The sequence below is a fragment of the Pinus tabuliformis genome, chromosome 6, assembly GCF_031772625.1.
Source record: "Pinus tabuliformis cultivar Carrire ecotype Pingquan chromosome 6, CPIR1, whole genome shotgun sequence".
Lineage (NCBI taxonomy): Eukaryota > Viridiplantae > Streptophyta > Pinopsida > Pinales > Pinaceae > Pinus > Pinus tabuliformis.
Window position 1 is genome coordinate 707,285,665 of NC_142292.1, and position 7,270 is coordinate 707,292,934.

Genomic DNA, 7,270 nt, shown 5'->3' on the forward strand with positions numbered 1-7,270 from the left:
CGACAGTTTTGGAACTCATTTGATTTTCCTAGGGGTCTAGTGGCTTAGCTATTAACCTATTATGTGTTGATTTATTGGCCTATCGACGTGTTGAATATTGGATATCATTTGTTTTCATAATTGTAGTATCGAGGTGTTTAATAAATAATAAGTATTGTTTTGATTTGGAAAGATAGCCATATATCAGTGAGAAATGTGCTCATTTAATATAAAAGAAAACTTCAGCCATGTGAAGCATGCACTGGCCTTATTGATTTAATACATCTTAAAAAGGTAACAGAGAACAATGAATACAATCCAAGATGTGGGATGTGGACATGGGATGTTGTTGAAGAAATCCTCCCACAACCACATGTGAAAGAAAGTAAGAGTAGAAATGACTAACTATAGAGTCATATAGGAAGGATTGATGTGGTAGGTAAATTATTATGGGAATATAAGTGATGAAAATACATCCTACAACCTACATTGATGTGAAAAATGGTTTTATTGGTATGGGGGAAAGAGTTGTGTGAGAGGAAGGGTAAAGAAAAGGCTTCCTGCTACCTGCATTGAAGTAAAATGGTTTAAGTATAGGAAAAAATGTGATTTGTATGATGTGGAAGTGCGAGTGCAAGTTGCATAATGTGGGTGTAGGATGACTTGAAGAAAATGAGGTTCCCCAACCCACATACACAAAAATGACTAAGTAGATGGAATTTGTGGGTTGTGAGTAATGTCAAAAGGAAAGAATAGAAAAGTGGTTAACAACCCACAAATGTGAAATTGGATAAGTATCATAAAAATGAGAGAGTTAGAAATAGTATAGAGTATGAGAAATCATATAAAATTTATTAATTAATGTTGGTCAACATTTTGCTCCAATTATAGGATAGTGACCCCTTTGAGTTTCTAAGAATCCAAAAGGTCTTATCCATTGGGCACATAGATTCAATAAGGAGAAAAATATTGATTTTAAAGTGAGAGGGAAAATATGTATAGAAAAAAGGAAGGGAAATATATACAAGGGGGGGAATGAACATGATAAGAAGAAGTGCTTAATATGTCACACATTCATGGGAAAAAATTTAACTCCATTCATATCTTTAAGGAGATAAGAATTAAATCCACAAACTATCTAACGTGGTCCAATCCAAAGAGCTTCAAACTTTGTATGAAGGGAGTACTTTACCTTTGGTTTATTCCATAACAGTACTAATTGGTCATTTTGGAAATCATTTATGGTAGAAATTTGGTCAAAATATCTCTTAACTTCTTGTTTCCTTCTTTATTTATTCAACATTTCATGCATGTGTTGTTCTTCCAATTGAAGGAGATAATATATCTCCTACAATGGACTAACATATTCATCATCTCCAATCCTTATAGAAATTGACAAAGCATTGAGTTCTAAATTTATGAGAAGTTTAACATCCTTTTTATAAATTAACATATTAAGGAGATTACCCTATACTTTTATTTGGAGTAATTTTATTTTCCCAATGAGCGCCCAGTAAGTTTTTATGCCAATTTCTCTTGATTTAAAGAAATAATATTCTTTAAAGTTTGAATCGGTGGATTAAGCCAAGGCATTTCCTTGTGGGTAGTAATTTGATGATTGTCCCATGAATATTTCATTGCCTCCATAAAACCTTGTAAATTTTTATCCCATGAAAATAGAACCATTATCTATTATGGATTTATCTAGGATACCAAATCAAGATAAGATATTCTCTTTCAAAAATTGTATCAATTGTTTGAATTGGCAGTTTTCAATGCACCTTATTTAGATCATTTTATGTAGTTTGGGGTATTCAAAATATATGAATTACCTTTACTGGGCTTTCAATTTATAGGCCAAATGACATCTAAACCCCATTGTGAGAATGGGATTTATGATGAGATGGTTTTAAAACACATAGTTATTCTCTTCATGTTTCTTGAGAATTTCTAACAAGGAACACATCTTCTAATTATCACATAAGTGTCTTTAAATAATAACCAGCTCTGATAACCCTATGCATATTTACCAAAGGAGAAAAGTGTTTTCCACAAACCCATTTATGTAATTCATGAATAAATTGTTGAGATTTTTGGGGATTCAAATATCTTAACATCATTCCATCCAAGTTTCTTTTGAATAAAATTCCAAAAATTAAAACATAGTTATTAATTTTCATTTTCAATGCCCTTGTTTCTTTTGAGGTCAACCCAACTGGAAATTGTACAGATTTTAATTAAAAGAATATATTTCTATGCCAATCACATCTTGCAATTGTAGTATCTTCTTCATCATCTATAGGAATGGTATTTATAGCCTTCATACCCATAGTTAACTTACATAATTCTTTTCCATTTACTGCTTTAAGGGTTTTATCTCGATGTCATACTCTTGTAAATATAACAACCAATTTTCCTATCTTCCTTCTCGAAATCGTTGGTTAAATATAGTCTTAATAGGAATATTTATTTCATGAGCAATAAGATGGGATGAGATGAAATTAATTTATAAAGTGAGAATTTGCCTTTACTAAAGCATAAGCTTTCTTTTCTAGGTTTAAATAGTCAACTCATAATCATGTAATGTTTTACTTATGAATGAAATGGAAAAATTCTCTCCCTTCATATCCTTTTTAGTAATAATAGAGGTGATAGATTCATATAAAGCTAAAGAATAGAGTATGCAATCTAGCTCAAAATCTGGACTTGCTAGCACTGGAAATATTTAATTTCTTGTTTAATGTTTGTGAAAACCATCTATGTTTCTGGAGTCCATTAAAAAACCTGATCCTTCTTTACCAAATTGTTAACTGGAATGTTATTGAGTCATTATTTGGTATAAGTTTTTGAACAAATTTTATCTTTTCAAATAATTATTGTACTCATTTAAGAGAAATTGGAGGTTGCAAAACATTTATGGCTTTAACTCTATCTAGATCAACATAAATTCCTTCCTTGCTTACAATGACCCAAACTTTTTCCTTTTAATTTCGCAAACAAACATTTCCTTGGATTGAGAGATGTGTCATACAATTTACAACACTAGAATATTTGTCTTAAATGATTAATATGGTGTTCCCTTAATTTTGAATGAACATTAAGATCATATTGGTATTGTTCCATAAACTTACATATCACATCTTTAAATTCATAATCCATGGCTCTTTGAAACATAGCTTTGGCATTCTTCAATCCAAAGGGCATCCTTATGTATGCAAATGTTCAACATGGTGTTACAAAAGTAGTCTTATGTCTATCATATTCATTAACTAACACCTATGTTGGAAATAATACTGAGAGGGGGGGTGAATCAGTATTAGTCAAGTCAATTAATATTTTTCATTTCCACATTCTGATTTATGTACGCTACTTCAATGAAGGTAACTCACGTGTACACGCAACTGTGTTTAAGGCAACCAGTGTATATCCAGCAAACTTATGATTCAGTTAATTCATCATATGTTGTTCTTTAATCAATATATAAGCAATAACCATGTGCAGTAATATCAAAACAAACCATCACACATAAGAAACGCACATGAGCACCAAGATTTAAGGTGGAAACCCAATGCGGGACAAAAACCACCCATTGTTGTCTTCTTTTAATATAAGAAAAACATGTTTACAATATTGTACTGGTGTAGACTCATACCAGTATGCAGGCACCCACCTGCAGAAGGCTACAACCTTCTCTCATTCTCCAGCTTCTACTGGAAGGGAGCTACAACCCCCTAGCTCTTGTATTAGCCGATCCGTTTACTAGTATGTAGGCACCAGCCTACTGAAGGCTCCAACCTTCACTCATTTTCCAACTATTACTGGAAGGGAGCTCCAAAGCCCTGGCTCTTGTACTGGCCGATATGTTTACCAGTACATAGTGCTGACCTATAGAAGGCTATGACCTTCTCTCTTCCTCCAGGGACCATGTTTCATAAATTTTCATACTGGACCCATCAATAACATTGAAGCTCAAAATCAATCACCACTGCAATACAACCATCAAATACATCTGCATTAACCAATCATTGAAACTCAATCATCAATCTTTGAATCACCCACAACTGAATCAATGAAGTCCTATCATCACTGAAGCAAATCACAATCACCCAATATGAACATTCAGAATATTGTCATCAAAATATAGTCACCAGAACATAGAGCAGAACCCAGAACTCTGCCACAACCACTAGAACCAGTTGCAAATTCAAATATCATATTTCATAATGTATACGCTACTCTGATGAGCTGAACCAACGTGTATACACACTTTTACCAAAGTGAACTAGCGTACAGATCTGCAAATACTAACTTAAAAACTTCACAGCTATTTCAGAATTCAGTCATACCCAGATCACAACATTTGCAGAATAAAACATGCGTCAGTATTCAGATCTAGACTATCCATGATCAAACCACATAATGATAATACATTTCAGGTCTTATGATCCCGATCCATCATCCATCATCAACCACATAGGTGCATCCTTAGTTTAGACCAGAAACCCATAACCTACATACTTGATCTCACACTTCATCATATATTTAATACTTGCACACTTGGCCTAATGATCTTCTCCTCCTTATATAGTTTTAGGCCTTTCTCAATACCATGGACCAAAACCACTTAGGACCAATACCTTGGACCAAATACCTAGGGTCAATACCTCGGACCAAATACCTTGGACCAATACCTTGGATCAAAATACCTTGGACCAAATACCTCAGACCAAAAACTTAGTTTTCCAACATGTACACGTTTTTCCTCCTGTGAAAGTGCATGTATACGTTATACGCTCCTTTTGTTCTGTTAACCCACGTGTATACGCTTCTTGGACAAGGTGAACCTACGTATAGCTCTCTTTCTTCATTCTTTGTAATCTGATCTGTAATCCTTTGTTGTTGTACTATGAACTGTCATCTGAGTGAGTTGCCATCAAGGACAACACTTGTATCATAATGCCAACAACCTAATTGTATCTTGTGAACCCATCGAGCATGAAAATTAAAGCAGAACTAGTAACTTATTGGAAGAGAAATTCCATATTGGGTAGTGGATAATTATCTTTCACCAATTATTTACTAAGATCTCGAAAATTAACACAAATATAGATCGCACCATTCTTCTTCCTCACTACCACTAAATTAGAAATCCACTCAAAATATATAATTGGGAAGATAATACTAACCTTCTTCATCTTTTCAACTTTGATTTTGACTAGGGGCTTTAGTTTGGGATTTATAATTCTATTATTTTGCCTGATGAGTTTTGCACCTTCTTTAAGTAGTATTGTATGCTAAAAAATGTATTATTTCATATCGTAATAAGTCCATGCAGATATTTCCTAAAAATCTTTAAATAAATCAAGGTATTGTTCCATTTCTTGTCTAGCACAATTGGTTCGTGAATTTAGATATTTGGGATTTTCCAATGTACCAATATTAATCTTCTAATTTTCTTCAAATTTCCTCAAAGAAGATTCTTCTTTAGGGTTCTAATTCTACAAATAATCATTTATTGTAAATAAAGATTCTAGAATTTCATATCCTTTTGGGAGAGATGACTTTGTTACTTTCTTCTTTAGGTGTGAATCTTTATTATCCTCATCTTGTTGGATTATTAGAATCTAGGGATATTTCTTCTATATCATAAATGAACTTTCTTACATGTTCATCATTATTGAACACTTGCCAATAATCTCCATAATAAGGTACCAACAGGAAAGAGATTCTTTCAAGGAAAATAGAATTCTTAAGATATGATCATTATGGTTGAAAAGAGATATTGCAACTACTAAGGAGTCAACAATTTGATTTTGTTCTCTTCAAATAAATATCAAGTTAAAAAGAACTAGAATTTTAAAAGATATCCCAAACTCTTATAGCATAATACTTAAATGGTTCTTCTTAATTGTATGTCTTTTCTTGATTTGATTTATGATCAACTAAGAATGTCCTTTCACAACTAGATATTTTATATGCATTTGAATAGCTAGGATTAATCCTTTGATCAACGCCTCATATTTTTCCTCATTATTTTTGCAAGGAAACTCTAATTTGAAGGCTTAAGGATAAATATAGGATTCTAGACTCTAAAATACAACCACATCTCCAATTCCGGTATTTGAACAAGAACCATCAAAGGAAATTATCTAAAATAGTTAGAAGATGTCTATTTTTCAGCCTTTGGTTGGTTGTAGATTGAGAATGGCGTGATTTCCTATTCCTAAATCTATGTAATTCTGAACAATATCAAATTCCTTGATTTCAGAGGAAATAGGTTTCCTTTATTCTCCTGGTATTCTAGCAAGGGTTTTATATTTACTCAGAAACATCATATAGCTTTCATCGTTCATGGAAAATCCTCCAATCATAAAACACCAATCATGACCAAGAATAATTTTATAAGCAGACATAAGATCGACAACAATTATGGTGAATGTTATGCCAAACTTATCGATGCACAAAAGTCTTTAATGTCACCATATGCAAGGACCTTTCTTGAGTCTATAGCATAATTACATTTTATATTCTTAGAATAGTTGTTTCATTATGTTAGCCTCCTGTTGCAACAGGTTTCATATTTCATGATTGACAGTGGAAGTACCAAAAATGTTCATCTTTTTCAGATTGCAAAAGTTCCATTTTTGAATGATTTCTCAGTTAAGGGAAGCCAAACAGCCTAAGCTTGGTTTCCCTAGGTTTAAATTTGCTTGCTTTAGAATATAGAGAATGTATCTGGCCAAACAGTTTAAGCTTGGTAGATGTACAGATAGGTAGAGAATCTTGGGAACTCAACAGTTTAAGCTGAGCCCCTGGCAGAAATAAGGGTAGTTTTTAGATAGGAAGGCAGTTGAAAAGAAAAGGAAATCAGGGTTTGCAAGTCTAAGTGCACCCTCCCTGAAGAAGCAAAAAATGCTAGGTGTTGTAAAAAGGGTAGGTAGCTTGGGGTTGCAGAAAAAAGGTCATCTCCAGTTTTGACCTCACAAAGGAAACTTAGCATATCAGTGGCAAAGGTAGCAAAGTGGGCTCTAATTGGCAGAATTTTGGAAGCATGTCTAACTTCCCTTCTCCTCCCTCTCAAACTCTCTTACTAACATCCCCCTAAAGGACCTTGGGATCTGCCCAACAAGTCCTCATTCCATTTCATTTTTGTGAAACATCAAAGTAAAGTTGGTTTCTTAATTAAGAAGAAGCCACATTTCTTGCCTAAAATCACTTTTTCACTTTCATTTGCCCCTATATCTAAGTTTTATTGTTGAAACTTAGCCTTCTGCTCTTCTTTCACCTCACA